General features: G+C 44.7%; 1 protein-coding gene and 1 pseudogene across 2 annotated transcripts in view; both read right to left on the minus strand.

The window, feature by feature from the left end:
* Window positions 1-19653, minus strand: part of IGF2BP2 (insulin like growth factor 2 mRNA binding protein 2) — a 150767-nt gene that overhangs the window by 109144 nt on the left and 21970 nt on the right. The window lies entirely within an intron of this gene.
* LOC114228365 (small nuclear ribonucleoprotein G-like) lies at window positions 13795-14183 on the minus strand (annotated as a pseudogene).

The raw sequence follows: 19653 nt of genomic DNA on the forward strand, positions 1-19653 counted from the left end.
AGATGAGCAGTTAGGAGTCAGTGGTCCCCGATTGTGAGAGGGATGTCTGACTGCCAGTTTAGGCCCAATCCCCAGGGGGGTCCCAGATTGGAGAGGGTGCAGGCTACGCTGAGGGGACCCCCCCCCCCAGTGCACAAATTTCATGCACCGCACCTCGAGTGTGTGTGTGTGTGTGTGTGTGTGTGTGTGTGTGTATCTATCTATATAAAAGGCTAATATGCTAAGTGTCCTTCCCATCTTCCGACTGGTTGCTATGATGCACACTGACCACCAGGGGGCAGATGCTCAATGCAGGAGCTGCCATGATGCACCCTTGCCATTTACAGAGAAACGGCAGTGCGGACCTGGCCAACAAAGCAACACTGGGCTTCCCCTAAGTGGGACACAGGCCCTGCCACCACCCCAGAGCAACAGCCCACCAAATCACAGCCAACACTGCTGAGACCCCATGGCCAGCCTGGAAACGCTCGCTGTGGGCCCTGGGTAATGATGTCACATAGCAACATCCGGTTTCCTCTCCCTAGCGACAACTAGCCCCCTTGCAGTTTCTTCAGCCCAGGAACATGACTTGCTTTATAGCCAGGTGCAAACACTTTACACTGTAACCAAATGTCTGTGAAGCATTTTCCTGTGCCTCATCTCATTTGATCCTCACAGAAGTCCTGAAGTAGGTAGACAGGAGACTTGGTGGAATCCTATTTTCTTTTCATTAGCTGGAAAACGGAGATTTGGAAAGCTTAGAAACTTGACCTGACTGAAAAGAAGAAATGATGGACCTTGAAGATGACTTCAGGTTTCCTCACTGCACAGAATATAGTCAAACACTGCTGCAGTTAGATATTTTACCCTTTGTTCTCCCTGCGTGATCTACAATAATAATGTGCTTTCTGTTGATATTTACTGCTGTGTTGCTGACAATTACCTGAAAGAGAAGTTGGGGTGCTTCACTGGGCTGGGAAAAGCTTAGCTAAATCAGAAAGCAGGCCTAATAAGCAAGTTTATTCTATATCTATAAAAGGCTAAGTTGACTCACACATGCGCGATACATATAAAGCTCTTGCTGGCACCAATTACATGTGTGTGTTTCCATCTGTCATTGTCGATTGTGAATTTGGTTGACATTTCTATTATAGAGAAAGGGTGAATAGTGGTATTAAAATATTTCCTCTAATTAATTTCCTTTCAATGTGCACGAATTCGTGCACCAAGCTACTAGTATATGTGTATATATATATGTACATATATATATATACATATATATACACATATATATGTATATATATATATATATACATATATATATATATGTGTGTGTGTGTGTGTGTGTGTGTATACATTATATATATGCCTAAGCGACCGAACGACCAGAATGACTAGTCACTATGATGCGCACTGACCACCAGGGGGAAGACACTCAACACAGGAGCTGAGTGTCAGTTCAATCCCACAGCGGGAGCGCAGCTCAGCTGACCAACCCATCCCAGGGGCCCACCAGCCCCCAGCAGCCACTCACTCCCTCAGCAGTCCTGCAGGTTCAATCTCCAGAGAATAGGCCAGGCACCAACGGACCAGCACCGCCAGCACAATCCTGCCAAGTGCCGCTGGCTTCCTGGAAGTCAGCCTTGGCCCCAGGGCCGCTTCCCCTCCCTAGACACTCCGCAAGGAAGAAACAATATAAAAGCGGCCACCAGGTGGCTCCCGACAACTGGTGTGGATGTCAGAAGGAGGGAATCCTGAACTCGGGCCAGCAAGGGCATCCCAACCAATCGCCCAGAGGGCCAATTGCATCCCGGCCCACCCCCCGCTCAGGACCCCACCTGTGCACGAATTCATGCACCAGGCCTCTAGTGTAAAATAGGGGGAAAAAATCCCTAAGAGGTAGGCAGAGCATGTATTGTCTTCATTATAGTAGCTGAAGAAATGGGCTCATAAGGCTGGATAATGTGACCAAGGACCCTTTACCTAATAAGTGGCAAAACCAGATCTTGGCTCCCACTTTGGGATTCCAAGTCCTCTACCCTTTCAGTTATACGATATCTGCCATGCTGCCATACTTACATATGACACTTACCTACACATTTAAACAGTTTTTTAGAAAGATCCAAACTGAAAACTCTCAAGAGAAATCTTAGAATTCAAATAATATGCACACTTTGGCGATCTCATATCTATTTATTCTGAGTTTCTTTTCCTTTCCCATACATTGCCTTAAACAACCTAAGGAGATGAGACTGAAAAAACACATTATACTACCACCCTATCCCAAACACAAAGTAGAAAAAGAGTGAACTCTAACTGTTCTGTTGGTTTTTTTTTAATGTGGTTGTTATAGATTATCTGAAAGATAGAATAAAACACACCTGGCCAGTGTTGCTCAGTGGTTGAGCATCATCCTGTGCACTGAGAGGTCGCAGGTTAGATTCCCAGTCAGGGCACATAACTGGGTTGCAGGATCAATTCCCAGTAGGGGGTGTGCAAGAAGCAGTTGATCAATGTTTTGTTCTCATCTCTCTCTCTCTCTCTCTCTCTCTCTCTCTCTCTCTCTCTCTCTCTCTCTCTCTCCACCCCCCCCCCTCTGAAAATCAATTTTAAAAAAAACACAACAATATAAAAGTAGACGGAACCTGGAGAACATTATGCTGAGTGAAATAAGCCAGTCAGAGAGAGACAAATACCATTTGATTTCACTCATATGTAGAATTTCATGAACAAGCTGAACTAACAAGCAAAACAGAGACAGACTCATAGATAGAGAACAGGCAGACAAGCTCAGGGGTGGGTTGGGAGTGGGGGGTTGAACAAAAAAGAAAAAAAGAGAAAGAACTCATGAACACAGACAACAGTGTGGTGATTGTGGGGGAAGAAGGGAGGTGAAAGAGACTATGGGGGATAAATGGTGATGAAAAAAATAAAATTAAAAATAGGGAAAAAAAAGTAGATGGATACTATGTACCCATCTCCCAGCTATAACAATCACCACAGCCCATTAGAAAAATCCTAGTGATCATGTAAACAGTGTTAGGGAGTAGGGGTAAAAGGGAGAGTCTAGTTGTCTGTCCTTAATAAAGGAAAGTGGCAAGACACCTGGAATAAATAATTTATTTATTAAATATATTTTTATTTATTTCAGAGAGGAAAGGAGAGGGAGAGAGAGAGAAACATCGATGATGAGTCATTGATCGGCTGGGACCGAGCCTACAACCCGGGCATATGCCCTTGACCGGAATCGAACCTGGGATCCTTCAGTCCACAGGCTGATGCTCTACCCACTGAGCAAAACCAGCTAGGGCACCTGGAAGCTTTTCATGTGAAATAGTCTCAATCTGACTTATAGGTTTGTAAAGTTAATTTGTTTTTAAGTTTGGAGTTAATGAGGCTAAAAGTTCACAGTAGTCTTGAGATATCAAGATAATACAACTGACTTCTTGATCCTCTTAAGCACTGTGACTAGAGAGCAACTACTCTGGACCCACTTGCATGCCTCTATTTATAGCAGCAAGCACCAAGTCTTATGGGAAAAGATCCTAAACCATTTAAAAATCAAACTATTTTAAGCATCTCACAACTTTCTAAGAATTTTGTTTGTTTGTTTTAACATTGTTCCCAAAAGTTGGGTCATAAATCGTGTGTGTGTGCACGCACACATGGGTGCCTGTTTTGGGGAAACGTGTAAAACGAGGTTAGTAGGTTTGAAGCATTTCAGGCTCTATGAAGAGCTCTAACCAGGGCTGCATTTATGGGGTAAGGTGCTGGGAGTTCATGGTATGACTAAGAAATGAATTTGCTGCCTAAAAAAAAAACAAAAAACAACTTTTTAAATTTATTTTAGATTTGGGCAGAATATATATATTGTTTAAAAATATGAATCAAGCACAGCTCATTTCAAATATTAGACATAGTTCCCATAACCACTGAAAACATATATGTACTAACTGGGATTCTGCTAAATTTAAACACTGACTCAGTAGAGTAAGACAAGTCCTTCTTCTTCTTTAGGGGAGGGAAGAGTGGAAGAATTGCCCCAATAGACAGGACTGCTAACAACACCCGCTGTGTGCCAGGGACTTCATGTCCCAGGAACTTTTTAATGATGTAGAGAATTATTAGTCCTTCCTCTTTCTTTTCAATGAGTGAAAGCCAGTTGAAGATGTTCAAAATCTGCTTAAGATCACAGCTAATTTCCAGCGCCGGTGTCTGACTTCAAAACCTACCTCTTGTCTTGTTTACCACACTGACACTCAACGAGGCCAGCACCGTACGTTTGCTTCAGATAGTCTTACTGACCATCTCTTGCTGGGAATTAACCTTTGGGCCTGGCTTCCTACAATGTGCCATGTAACATTCACATCCACTTATACAGAAAGTTATATTAATACCCACTAATTTTGAGAAAGAAGCCTTCCACTACACAGTGGCACTTACAAGGTGGTCATCAACAAATGGTTATTCCTAGTAATTTTATTCCAGCACCAGAAGCTCAGAATGTAAATTAATGGGCACAGCTACCAGTCTTGTCTGAAAATAGCTTCATGACTAACTGTGTCCACACAGTGACGAGACTATGTTAAAGCACAAGACGTGTGGGTTGCAGGGCAGCCTTCGTGCAAGTTGACTGGGACCATAGGTTGAGGGCTGGGAAGTGGAAGTCACTGGCTTTCCTGCGTGGTCACCAAACAGCACCCCCTTGGGATTTTTACCAAAGTCATGCTGTTGTGGCTGCTGCTTTAAATCCTTTCTTCAGGAACATACATGAAGAAGTTATGGGGTAGGGATTAACCACCTGTCAGCTCTGTGCCTTGCGTGATCAGGTTACAGGCTTGACACAATTAGCAATTGTAATTGATTACATAATTTTCAGTTCAAGTTTAATCCCACTAAAATGTCATGGTGAAACTAGGCCATTTAGGAAGGTTTATGGACAAAAGGATAATGATAAGTTTAAAGGCTGCCATACGCTTGATTCAGATTTGAGACACTCGAGATGCTTGTAAACCAAGAGAGGACCTTCTTGCTCCATGAACAGCAATAAAAGTGAATGTGCCTCTCATATATGTTGGTTTCTGGACGTTTGGACTCTTACTGAAAACAGATCGATGCCCCTGCTAGGAGATGGCCATGGAAGGCCTAATTTTCGCTCTGGGCCTCTCTAGGGCTGCACAGAGCTCTGCAGAGGTGGAGGACTTCCACGGGGGGAGAGGGGCCCAGGGCCCCTGTGACTGCCTGATCAGCAAATGGAGTTCTCATCCATGAGAGCAGGACCAATAGTTCCCAGGAATTCAACACAGTAGTTGATTACAAACTCAAGGACATAAGCCAGTTAGATTCAAACCAGGCTGTCACTGTGTCACTCTACATGCCACTGCATCTGCACCTGGTTCAGGCGTCCTCAAACTACAGCCCGTGGGCCACATGCGAGTGTTTTTGCCGTTTTGTTTTTTTACTTCAAAGTAAGATATGTGCAGTGTGCATAGGAATTTGTTCATAGTTTTTTTTTAAACTATAGTCCGGCCCTCCAACGGTCTGAGGAACAGTGAACTGGCCCCCTGTTTAAAAAGTTTGAGGACCCCTGACTGGTACTTGGTTTTTATCATTTTATATAAAAACACCTCAACTTTCAAGATCTGATTGACAAAGTGGCTAACATCTGTTTGTGCCCAACCAATAGCCTAGAGACATACTATATCTCTTTTTACATATTGTGGCTCTTTGAAAGGCTGCAAATCATTATAATATCTAAGATATCTCACCGCTCCCCCGCCCCCCCAAATTTCAATCCTTTAGGGGCAACATGGCCCCATGGAGAATTTCATGGTCTAGGGTAGATGTTCATGTAAGTCCCACAAGATATCTGGAAGGGTATATACACACACACACACACACACACACACACACACACACACACACATTTTAAAATCAAATTCTTAAAGGACCCCATAGTAAATATTTTCTGTTTTGTGGGCTACCTACTGTCTCTATGGCATATTCTCCCTTATTGTTTTGTTTCTATAGCCCTTTAGAAATATAAAAAAAACTCTCTTACTTCAAAGACACCCTACATCAAAACAGGCTACTGGCCAAAGTTGGCCTGTGGGCTAGAGTTTGCTGACTCCTGATTTAGAGGGATAACAGCTAACATTTTTTGAGATCTTACCATTTACAAAAAAGTAACTGTTTGTAGAATGGTGGCTGCCAGGGGCTGGGTCGAGAGGGGAATAGGGAGCTAATGCTTAATGGGTATAGAGTTTTAGTTTTGCAAAATGAAAAGCATCTGGAGATAGATGAGCACAATAATATGAATGTACTTAACATCACTGAACTGTACACTTAAAAATGTTAAGATGGCAAATTTTATATTGCGTGTTATTAAAAATTAACTGCTTGCCCTGGCTGGTTTGGCTCAGTGGATAGAGCGTCGGCCTGCAGACTGAAAGGTCCCGGGTTCGATTCCGGTCATGGGCATGTACCTTGGTTGCGGGCGCATCCCCAGTAGGGGAGAGGCGCATCCCCAGTAGGGGAGGCAGCTGATCGATGTTTCTCTCTCGTCGATGTTTCTAACTCTCTATCCCTCTCCCTTCCTCTCTGTAAAAAATCAATAAAATATTTTTTTAAAAAATTAAAATTAAAATTAACTGCTTGCCCTAGCCCGTTTGGCTCAGTGGATAGAGTGTCGACCTGCGGACTGAAAGTTCCCGGGTTTGATTCTGGTCAAAGGCACAGGCCTGGGTTGAGGGCTCAATCCCTAGTTGGGGGCGTGCAGGAGGTAGCCGATCAATGGTTCTCTCTCATCACTGATGTTTCTATCTCTCCCTCTCCCTTCCTCTTATGAAATCAATACAAATATATATATATTTTTTAAATTAACTGCTTAACTTTCATATAATACTCACCAAAAAAAAAAACATGTAAATTAGATAAAGACATTTTATAGCTGAGGAATGGGAGTCTATAAGAGCTTTCACAACTTGCCCATGCTACAAAGCTAGCAACTGGAGTGCTGAGATTTGAATCCTAGTCTACGGGTCCAAAAGATTGAGCTCTTCCTCATTCTCTCACCACCAAGAACTCCTTTTATTTATTTATTTTTCCAACAGATGCCATCTTGCCAAAGATTTTATCTGCTAAACAAGCATCACTTACTAATACTTTGCTTTAAGTCTTAATCATTCACAGATACTGACAGAGCTTCAGATCCCTTCAGGGGTCAGCCCCTTCTTAAAAGATAACCTCTAAACTGACATGGTTTCTGCCAAAAATCAAAAAGATTTGGATTCTAGTTAAGATTTTCCTTTAGATAAATGTAAGGTCTGAGGACTTTTCTTATCTGTCTGCTTCACTCCACTACCCAGTTCCCAGAACAAGGCCCAATATTTGGGAATATGAAGAACTGCCTGCCCTCCTTTATTTCTCGGCCCTTTGTGTTTAGAAAGCCCCGTAATATCTGTGAAACTATTGAAGGCAGATAGAATCCAGGACCTCTTTCATCGCTCAAGTTTTATGATTTCATAGTTATGCCAGTGGTATTCCTTCAGTCAGTCAACCATAATGCTCTAGATCATACTACAGCACAGGATGCTAGTGTGTGTCCTTGCAAAAACACAGAGCAAAATGAAAGAGGAACCTTTTGTGTAGTGGGGTAGAAAGTCCCAACACTTGGCAAAAACAACTAAAAAAGACCTTAAAAGATTTTTAATGAGTTCGGGAAAGAATCTTAACTAGTCGTTGAAACTGAGTCCCCATGGACTAAAGCAAGCAAAAAACTGCTGGGGCTGCCTGTTTATAACAGTCCCCTCAAGGCAACGTCTGTGACCTCCCTGGGCTGGCGACACACGCTGAGCCTAGGGTACCTCATCCCCTTGGCTGTATCAACGGTCACAGCCACATGACCTAGGCCAGGCCAATCAGACGTCTCCCCTGGGATTTTCAAACTTAAACTAGGAGGAAAAGGATCCTATTTTGTCCCAGGCCTCACCACCAAGGTGAAGATGGCTACAGACTGGCACTGACCATGGATGGTATTACCTTCCATGCAGAGAAGAGAAAAATTTAGTAAGAGAAAAATGAAGCCATCACTCAAAGACAAAAGTTGGAGAGAAAGTGTGGAGGAGCCAGACAGATACACAGCTGCTTGGTTCAAGCCCCTGGTTCTTCTGATCGTCCTTAAAGCCCACTCCATCCAGCCCACCCTGCAGTTTGGTTAAGTGGGGGGGGAAAAATTGCTTAAGCTGGATGAAGTGAATTTCTGTTACTTGTGACCAAAAAATCTTAATGCTGGGCTGAGGCTGTTGACTGACCTGGAAGGATAAAATGCGTCATCCCGGAGAAAGTAGGCTAAAGGTAACCAGCTCCTCAACTCACCCTGGACCGGCTCCTTCCTCCACCTCGAGTTCTCCTCTGAGAAACTAGGTTAAACCTCTTTGCTACCAGGTGTGCTCCAAGCCCTTGAAAAGGCAGGTTTGATACAATGTACGGTTTAAGCATTTTGGTTTTTAGACAGAAGTGAGTTCCCCGGACACCCCCAAGAAGAATTTTTTTTATCTTGAAAGCCCCTTGATATTTTAGAGAGCATCCAGAAACAAGTGTGAAAAAGTGACAGGACTTCAGGCTATACATAATAAAGAGCTTTAAGAGAACTGTTAAGAACATAATCCCTTTAAACAGCTCATGTAAATCATACTAATCTAGTGAAGTAAATCTTGCATCACAAAGAGAGTATCAAGAAAAAAATTTCACTTTCTTCCAACCCAGCCACCACCCCAATCACCCTTTATGTTACTTATTTTGTATCATCATTTTCTTACCTTTTCTTCCTATGATTTTTATTTTGTTATTAGATTTATTGGGGTGACATTGGTTAATAAAATTATATAGGTTCCAGGTGTATTACTCTATAATACATCATCTGTATATTGTATTGTATATTCACTACCCCAAGGCAAGTCTCCTTCCATCACTATTTATTGACCCTTTTTTTTCCTTCCCCACCTTCGTTTCCCTCTGGTAACCACCATAAGTTTGTCTATGTCTATGAGGTTTTGTTGGCGTGTTTTTTTGCTTAAACCCTTTGCCTTTTTCACTCTGGCCCCATCCAACTCCCCTCTGACAGCTGTCAAGTGTGTTATCTGTATCTATGAGTCTATTTCTACTTTGTTTGCTACTTTTCTTTTGTTCATTAGATTCCACATATAAGTGAAATCATATGGTATTTGTCTTTCTCTGACTGGCTTATTTCACTTAGCATAATACTCTTCTGGTCCATCCATGATGTAGCAAAAGGTTAAGATTTCCTTCTTTTTTAAGGCTGAGTAGTATTCCATTGTGTAAATGTACCACAGCCTTTGTATCTACTCATCTACTGATGGACACTTGGGCTGCTTCTAAATCTTGGCCATTGTAATAAGGCTGCAATAAACATAGGGGTGCATATATTCTTTTGAATTACTGTTCTGGATATATTCCCAAAAGTGGTATCACTGGGTTATAAGGCAGTTCCATCTTTAATTTTTTTGTTTGTTTGTTTGTTTTTTTTTTAATATATTTTGTTGATTTTTTACAGAGAGGAAGAGAGAGGGATAGAGAGTTAGAAACATCGATGATAGAGGAACATCAATCAGCTGACTCTTGCACACTCCCTACTGGGGATGTGCCCGCAACCAAGGTACATGCCCTTGACCGGAATCGAACCTGGGACCTTTCAGTCCGCAGGCCGACGCTCTATCCACTGAGCCAAACCGGTTTCGGCTCCATCTTTAATTTTTTGATGTAACTCCACACTGCTTTCTACAGTGGCTACACCAATCTGCACAGTGCACGAGGGTTCCCTTTTCCTCATCTTCATCAGCACTTGCCATTTGTGGATTTACTGATAGCCATTCTGACAGGTGTGAGGTGTTATCTCACTGTGGTTTCAACTTGCACTTTCCTGGTGACCAGTGATGTTGAGCATCTTTTCATAAGTCCACCGGCCACCTGTATGTCCTCCTTGGAGATGTGTCTACTCAGGTCCTTTGCCCATTATTTAATTGGATTGTTTGTTTTTCTGGTGTTGAGTTTGATAAGTACTTTATAAATGGTGGATATTAACCGCTTATCAGATGTATCATGAATATGTTCTCCCATGCAGTGGGTTGTCTTTTCATTTTGTTGGTTGTTTCCTTTGCTGTGCAAAAATCTCGCTCTGTGGGATGGGGAAGAGACGGAGGCCGTGAATCTTCTCTTCTTGCTGATCCTAGTTGTCTAGACAAGCATACCTTAGAAATACTGTGGATTTCATTCCAGACCCTCTTCCTATGATTTTAATTATTTTTTCCATATGAAACTAGCCTAGCTGAAGCTATTCACCATTAAATCTGCTCCATTTTACCTAAGATTGGGGAGCTATGAATAGAAACAATATGCAACGAAATTAGTCACCAGGCACAAGGAAAACAGATAGTTTGCCTTAATAGAAAACTCATAAAATTAATAATTTGCAATAAAATATCTGAAAAGGTTATTTTTTAAATATCTAAAATTATTATTTCAGACTTTATTTAAAAAGAAGGTAAATAAGAATTACTCTCTAATCCAAGACTATGTAAAAGCAAAGTGCCCACATAATGTTTTTCACTTATTTTATTTTTAAGGACAATTCTGAATAACTGTAAAAGTCACTTTTTCATCATTAATAGTTAAGGCAAGAAAAGAGATTTTGCCAGGAGACAGCAGTTAATTCAAAGTCAGTCTACACACTGCTAAAACAACAGAAGTTTCTAGAGAACAGTTCCATCCCAGACTTGGTAAGTGCCCTCCTTCTGACGAGGTTCCTTTTTGCCTACCAGCCTGTAAGCTCCAGGAGAGCAGGCGACGGAACTGTTCTGGTCCACTGCTATGCTTTTAGTGCTGGCACATCATAGGTGATCAATAAATGTTTTGAATATGTAAGTAAGTAAAGAGATCAGTAAATAAATCCAACTGCATGTCCTACTTCCAGTGCTGATGAGGAGTTTGATATAAGAAAGTTTTTGAGAAACTGACAAAGATGAAAATAGAGAATGTAAAAGTTCCTATTTCTTTTTCTTAAATTCAAATGAATTCAGCAAGTATTTGGGGGGTGGGGTGGGGGGGACATGTCCTCTGTGGCAGGCACTGGACTAGTAGCTGCTGTCACACAGATAAAGACAGAGCCCCTGCCCCTAAGGTGTGCATCTGAGGGAGCTGCTGTTACCTGGAGGCCCAACTCTCACAGGACCTATCCATTCACCAGGACATTCATCTTTAGTAGGATGGTGAAAGTAAAAAAAAAAGGGAGAGGAGGAGGCCATGGAAAACTTAAAATGGTGATTTTCAAGTGCACTTACGTATCCTAACTAGACGTTAAAAACTTATAGTATCACTAGAGGCCCGATGCACAACATTTGTGCAAGGGGCTCGGCCCTGGCAGCCCGGCTTCATCCAGAAGGTCGTCCGGCCGTCCAGTCTAATTAGCATATTACGCTTTTATTATTATAGATATAACCTATTACTCCATAACAACGTTTCTATAGGAATCCTAACAAGGATGCTGTAGTTCCAGAAACAAGCTTCCACGTCCCTAATTCCCCTTCTCTCTCTCTCTCAGGCAGAGGTGGAGGGAAAGAGAAGGAATAAAGAGCAGCTTTTACAATGGGGGCTCCCCTAGAATGGGAGACTGTGAGAAGGGAAGGAGGGGAATGGTGTGGTATTCCTGCATATATAGATCATTCGAGTACGTGAAGATGAAAAGTGGCTGCATCTTTCATTTTGAACCTTATTAAACCCTGATGCACCTTCTCATACTGAATTCCACCTTACTAAAGATATTGCTATTACTGCCATCTGCTTGAATATATGAACATAGACAAATCACTCATCAAACTATAGCCAAATCTGTTAAAAAGCAGATCATTACTTTATTGGTTTCAGATAACATCAAATTATAACCCCTCCAAACACATCAGGTATAAAGAATAAAAGTCTAATTTTGGAATTGAGTATCTGAATACTCAATTTGGAATTCTCCCCCAATACCAAAAGAGAGAGAGAGAGAGAGAGAGAGAGAGAGAGAGAGAGAGAGAGAGAGAGAGAGAGAGAGAGAGAGAGAGATTGAGATTGCATATGTATTCTTTTAACACAGCTGTTATCAAAGATATCAATGAAGATTCTCTAAAAACTGCAAGCACTTTATCTCTCCATCCATTCACACATGGAACACCAATTATGTGTCAGATACATTTGCCTCAGGAAATGGGGAGATAAAGCCACACAAAGAGGGCACACCCTCAATTAGTAATACCGAGTATTATTCTTTCTATTTCTTATCTGGACTTGTTAAAGTCTAACTGAATGACTAATGAATGAAACGGGAATGGATGATAAACTCCAAGTCCTATCCCATAATAAATTAGAGTTAAAGTAGAAATTAAAAATAGATTAAGAGTCACTATCACTTAAAAATCCACAGATGCAAACAAAATGAGGAGAGTATCTATCTGGTCATACCATAAGCATTCCTGAAAGATACCAAAAGCAGACCTATGAAGAACTAGTGGCCTTGCACTGCAATTGATAGCTCCTCAAGCCCCTAAGACCCTCTCCTAAGTAGGCCACAGCTCTTCCTCCTCTATCTCAGCTAGAATATTCTATTGTCCAACACACAAGAGCAAAGAGGAACTGTTTGACTCTTAAGTCGTGGATGTCATAAACATGGCTCAATAGTCACAAAACTGTTCAGATCTCAGCATGGGGAGGGGGTGCTGGATTACAAATCAGGTAGGATAAGAATCGCTTCTTGAATTAGAGATGATCTTTCAGTTCTGAATTATCAAATAGCATGGCTACAAGTCTTCTTATGTTAAGAAGTGTGGTACAGCAGAAAGACAAACGGCTTTGTCGTCAAGACAGATGAAATTTGTTGCCTTTCTCACTGGGGGCCTTGGGAGAGTGGAAACCTCCCTGAACTTCAGTATCCTCTTCTGAGGAATGAAGGTGCCACCACTTGCCTCACAGGGCTATTGGGAGAAGGGCAATAATCCACATAAAGCAACTAGCCCAGTCAACAGCCTCTGTTTTTCACGCCAGGCTGTCTATACCTCCTCTCATCCAATGTATCGCATGCTGCCCACACATGGCACTCAGAGTGTGTTAAAGGTAAGCTCAGACTGTCAATCAGTCTGTGTGCTTAATAAAAAGCAAAACTCTTACACGGGCCTACTTGTGAAACCTAAGGGGAAGGATTAACTAGCTGCTCCAAAGCCAAAAAAGGAACAACTTTTACATACAGCTCAGGTTAGACAGAACCTTTTCCGTGGATTACTGCAAATAAAAACAACTTGGAAAGAACAGTCTCATCCTTGCAGCAGTGATCAAGAAACTGATTTCTGATGCCACAATTGTCTGGTCAAAAGCACTACAAGAAATAGCCCCTGCCGGGCTGGCATGGCTCAGTGGTTGAGCATAGACCCATGAACCAAAAGGTCACGGGTTCGATTCCTGGTCAGGGCACATGCCCCAGTTTCAGGCTCAATCCCCAGTAGAGGGCATGCAGGATGCAGCTGATCAATGTCTCTCCCACTGATGTTTTTATCTCTCCATCCCTCTCCCTTTCTCTCTCTCTCAAATCAATATAAACATATTTAATTAAAAAATTTAAAAAAAAAATAACCCATCTCTGGGCCTGATGTCAAAACAGGCTTCAGGACCCTAAAATAGAGCTCTGGAATCTGATCAAATCTGACAGCTCTAAGAAGCTCTGGTCCAGCATGGAGAGCAGCGAGGCAAGATGGACAGATTAAAATGCTTACTATGTTTTCTTTTTTTTTTTCTCAATACAAAAGTTTATTTAACAAAAGTTCAATGTGAAAATGTGCACAACTCAATTTTTATATTGTAGTAAAACAGGAGCTGCGGAGAGGGGACATGTGGAAGCAGTTGATGTCTCTAGTGAACACAGCCATTCTTTATACTTGTTCCAAGGCTTCAAACGTGATGCTAGTTTCCTCGTGTTACCACCATTCTAATATTATTCCGTTGTCAACTAATTGCCATCTCCACACATTCATCTACCACAAGATTAATAAAGGGATCAAATCCCCGCAATATTCCTTGGATGTGTCTGCCACCATTTAATTTCAACGATAACTTCTTGTCCCTAAATTTTTTTAACTCAAGGGAAGGTGAGCTTTGCTCATGGTGTCTGCTCAGCAAGTTCAAAGATATCTCCCCTTTATTTCCAAACATGCCCCAGACAAGGGTTGGTCAGAATAGGTTTTGGAGAACTGGTCTGCCCTCGAATTGCAGGTATGCCTGGCTCCTTATCTTCACACAGGCAGTTGTTCCTAAACAAGTATTTCTTTTTTTTTTTAAATATATTTTATTGATTTTTCACAGAGAGGAAGAGAGAAGGATAGAGAGCTAGAAACATCAGTGAGAGAGAAACATCGATCAGCTGCCTCTTGCACACCCCCTACTGGGGATGTGCCCTCAACCAAGGTACATGCCCTTGACCGGAATCGAACCTGGGACCCTTGAGTCCGCAGGTCGACGCTCTATCCACTGAGCCAAACCGGTTTCGGCCTAAACAAGTATTTCTTTGCTAAGGACTTGAAGACTCAGAATTCTAGAGCAGGCAGGAAGGGTGGAGATGAATCAGCCAACATCCTCACTTTACTGATGTGAAAACTAATGGCCATATGTGTGGGTCACAGAGCTAGTTGTCAGAACCAGAATTAGAACCCTGGCCAGTATTTCTTCCACCAGACTTTACCATCTCATTCACATTAGTGAACAGCCAGAGTTCTCTTCCTATTAGTGTTTTGTTGTGTGTGTGTATGTCTGTTTGTTTTTAATTGATTTCAGAGAGGGAGGGAGAGGGAGATAGAAACATCAACTATGACCGAGAATCATCTATCGGCTGCCTCCTGCATGCCCCACACTGGGGATCGAGCCCACAACATGGGCATGTGCCCTGACTGGGAATCGATCCTGTGACCTCCTGGTTCATAGGTCTACGCTCAACCACTGAGCCATGCCAGCCAGGCTGTTGTGTGTTTTTTAAATCTTGGCTTTATTTGGCAGTCACCTCTTTCCCTCCCGCCCCCTTCTTAATTATAAAATATACATGACATAAAATTTACCATTTTTAAGTGTCTAGCTCAACAGTATTAAGTACAGTTACACTGTTAAGCAATCATTACCACCATCCATCTCTAGAACTTTTCATCTTCCCAAACTGAAACTCTGTACCTATTAAATACTAATGCCCCAGTTCCTGGCAACTACCATTTTACGGTGTGCCTCTATGAATTTGACTAATCTAGGCGCCTCAAAGTGGAATCATACAGCATTTGGCTTATTTCGCTTAGCATAGTCTTCAAGGTTCATCCTTATTGTAGCTCGTTTCAGAATTTCCTTCCTTTTAAAGGCTGAATAATATTCCATTGTATGAATATACCACATTTTGTTTATCCATTCCCACAGACAGACACCTGAATTGCTTCCACCTCTGGACTACTGTGAATACTATTGCTATGAACATAAGTGTACAAATATCTGTTCGAGTCCCTACTTTCAACTATTTTGTGCCTAGCACCCAGCAGTGAAACTGCTAGATCATATGGTGTTATCAGTGCTATTTTGATATATGTCTCAAAGTAAACAAAAAAAAACAAATCATGCTGGTTGGTAAATTCTTTATATATATATATATATTTTAATTGATTTATAGATGAAGGGAGAGGGGGAGGAAGAGAGAGATAGAAACATCAAGGATGAGAGAGAAAGATTGATTGGCTGCCTCCTGCACACCCGCTACAGGGGAGCGAGCCCACAACCTGGGCATATGCCCTTTATTGGAACTGAACCTGGGACCTTTCAGTCCCCAGGCTGACGCTCTATCCATTGAGTCAAACCGGCTAGGGCTGGTAAATTCTTTTAAAAAAATGAAAATTATTGAATGTTTTGTTCCTGGCCTTAGCTTTACTTAAAAGCAAATTTTATGAGAAATCTTTTAGAGGCTGTGAGAGGTAGAGGGAAAAGCATAGCAATGATAGTGAGGAGGATGACTTTGTATTAATGTCCAGTGTGACACCTGACAAGCTTTCGGAGCTCTCAGCATGCATTTCCACAGGGCAGAGAAAGTGGTCTAGATCAGCAGTCGCCAACCGGTGGTCCGTGGACCACGGGTGGTGCGTGAGGTCCGAAAGATTGGCGACCGCTGGTCTAGATAACTCCAAGTCTCTGGATTCTGCGAGTTCTATAAATCTATGGAAAAACTTACTGAGAGGATCACTATATTTTTTGATCATTTTTATTTTCTTTTATTTCTGTTTGAATTACTAAGCATACTAGAGTTTCAAGAGCTGTTTCTAGTTAAAGAACTAAGTATATTTTTGGAGACAAGAGTTCGAGGGGCAACGAGAATTCCTAAGCTAGAAAATAATCAGCAATGATTTTTCTCTTAGTAGTACATTTATTTGCTAATCGCCTTATAATTTCTCCAGTGTAGTACCTGTATAATCTGAGTCACTGTGAACTTGTGGTTATTTTATAGCAGTTGATATAAAACTATTATATGCACAATGAGCTCAGTATCAGCAGGACATACTTGCCAAGAAAAGTTTGCTACAATAGTTTGATCCAAACACTTCAGTTACTGAGCAACATACCAAGATCCCTAACTGAAAATGCATTCTGAGTCAATATGCAGGCCTGGCTACAGGTAAGACACCAACAACACACTCTAAAGCCCAGCCATTCTTGGGCCCTTCCGAACAACCCAGACTGCAGGCATCACTCTCTTTCCCAGGAAGGATTTGCAGGATGCGCAACACGCCCCTGTCTCCCCCAGCTTCCCAGAACTCCATCTGCTTTAGTGTCCACCAGGAAGCAGGCTTTCTACTCCTGGGGCCAGAAGGGCAAGATACCGATAGAATTCCTCATGTCTGTTTCACCCATCAATAATTCAACTATTTAAAGTAACTTCTATGGAAAGCTTCCTGTGCTGGGTACAATGATCTATAGTAACCTATTCAATCCGTCGAGTCCTGGGAGGTAGGGATGTTCATGCTCACGTTGGGAAAGGAGATGGAAGCCCAGAGGTGTGTCCTGTCAGAAGGCACGCCGGAGGGAAAGAGCACAGCCAGGTGGGACCCTTCCACTAAACCATTTGCCCATACTCTCACAAGTCTATGACCACCTGGCCACCCACAAGAGAACATCTGAGGTTCCTCTCTTTAAAAGCAGGCTCTAATGCTTTAACAACTAACCCATGGCTTTTTGGTCAGGTGTGAAGTGTACAGATCGCACATTCTCTTACCTTTATTCCTACTGATAGGCAGGATTTTGAAGAAACCAAGAGGAGAAACCTTAGATCAGCCCTTTCATTAAGAGACTAGAGGCCCGGTGCACAAATTCGTGCATAGGTGGGGTCCCTTGGGATGGCCTCGCAGCCCCGCCTGGCACCACGCCACCCCCTCATCTGCTTCACCATCCCGCCTGTGGGGTGATCAGCAGGGTGATCGGCCCCCCCCCCCGCTCACACCCACCTTGGCCTGATTCCACCCACTCACCTGCTCCACCATCACATCGTGGTCCCGCTCTCATCAGGGCCCATCAGGGTAGGCAGCGCCTCCACTGCTCCCCACTGCCAGCACCGCATCACCGACACCCGCCATGTGCTGCGCCTGCCCTGGTGGTCAGCGCACGTCATAGTGAGCGGTCGAACTCCTGGCCAAACGACCACCCGAGGGGACAATTTGCATATCAGGCTTTTATTATATAGGATTAGGATGATTTTCTACAACAGAAACACCCATATTACCACCACCTCCAACACCTGCAGATAATGATTGGGTCCCAGTGTTTCCATCCTCCTGTAGGCTCCTGAGAAGTCTACTGGGGGAAAAGACATCCATCCAGTCTTCCTTAGACATTTTAAAAGACTTAAACTACCCAAATCTTTCCTCTCCAAATTCTAAGAGTGCAAACAGTGTTAATTAATACTTATTACACACTTAACTATACAAAGGAGGACCAAGATGGAGGCATAGGGTGGAAGCCTGATTGTTGCCTACCACAACAGTTTTGAGACTACGACGGGAGAGCAGAGCAGACACCATCCAGAACCACCGGAGGGCTGGCTGAGCAGATGCTCTACAACTAGAATAAAAGAGAGGGGTACGCGGGATGATGCTGATGACGGTGACCCAAAGACCACACTTTAAGAACTACGGCTCAGGCGACACAATGGCGGCCTGGAACGTGCTCGGCGCAGTTCCCCCGGCGGTCTCCGGCTGAGGGGACGGCTCCACTCGCTGCCGAGCACGGACAGATGAGCCCCTGGGAGACATGGGGTGGGAGACTCCACGCTTGCTGACCTCCGAGTCCTTCAAGAATCTCAACGCCCCGGAAGCGGCCAGGTGCCTCACGCCCCTGGGTCTGGGTGAGGCCACGCGCCCCTGGGTCCGAGTGAAGCCGGATTCCGGGTCCGGGTGAGGCCATGCGCCCCTGGGTCCGGGTGAAGCTGAATCCTGGGTCCGGGTGAGGCCGTGTGCCCCTGGATCTGGGTAAGGCTGGGTCCCGGGTCCGGGTGAGGCCGTGCACCCCTGGATCCGGGTGAGGCCACGCGCCCCTGGGTCCGGGTGAGGCCACGCGCCCCTGGGTCCGGGTGAGGCCACGTGCCCCTGTGTCTGGGTGAAGCTAGATCCCGGGTCCGGGTGAGGCCGTGTGCCCCTGGATCTGGGTGAGGCTGGGTCCCAGGTCCGGGTGAGGCCGTGCACCCCTGGATCCGGGTGAGGCCACGCGACCCTGGGTCTGGGAGAGGCCACGCGCCCCTGGGTCCAGGTGAGGCCACGTGCCCCTGGGTCTGGGTGAAGCTAGATCCCGGGTCCGGGTGAGGCCGTGTGCCCCTGGATCCAGGTGAGGCTGGGTCCCGGGCCTGGGTGAGGCCACGCGCCCCTGGTTCCGGGTAAGGCCGTGTGCCCTTGGATCCGGGTGAGGCCACACGCCCCTGGGTCCGGGTGAGGCCACGCGCCTCTGGGTCTGGGTGAAGCCGGATCCCGGGTCCGGGTGAGGCCGTGTGCCCCTGGATCCGGGTGAGGCTGGGTCCCGGGTCCGGGTGAGGCCTCGCGCACCTAGGTCCGGTTGAGGCCACGCGCCACTGGGTCCGGGTGAGGCCACGCGCCCCTGGGTCCGGGTGAAGCTGGATCCCAGGTCCGGGTGAGGCCATGTGCCCCTGGATCCGGGTGAGGCCACGCACCTCTGGGTCCGGGTGAAGCCAGATCCCGGGTCCGGGTGAGGCCGTGTGCCCCTGGGTCCGGGTGAGGCCACGTGCCCCTTGGGTCTGGGTGAAGCTGGATCCCGGGTCCGGGTGAGGCCATGTGCCCCTGGATCTGGGTGAGGCTGGGTCCTGGGTCCGGGTGAGGCCTCGCGCACCTAGGTCCGGGTGAGGTTACGCAACCCTGGGTCCGGGTGAAGCTGGATCCCAGGTCCGAGTGAGACCGTGTGCCCCTGGACCCGGGTGAGGCTGGGTCCTGGGCCCGGGTGAGGCCATGCGCCCCTGGGTCCGGGTGAGGCCGTGTCCCTGGATCCGGGTGAGGCCACGTGCCCCTGGGTCCGGGTGAGGCCGTGTGCCCCTGGGTCCGGGTGAGGCTGGGTCCTAGG

Source organism: Eptesicus fuscus, chromosome 3 (genome assembly GCF_027574615.1).
Source record: "Eptesicus fuscus isolate TK198812 chromosome 3, DD_ASM_mEF_20220401, whole genome shotgun sequence".
In the NCBI taxonomy this organism is placed as follows: domain Eukaryota; kingdom Metazoa; phylum Chordata; class Mammalia; order Chiroptera; family Vespertilionidae; genus Eptesicus; species Eptesicus fuscus.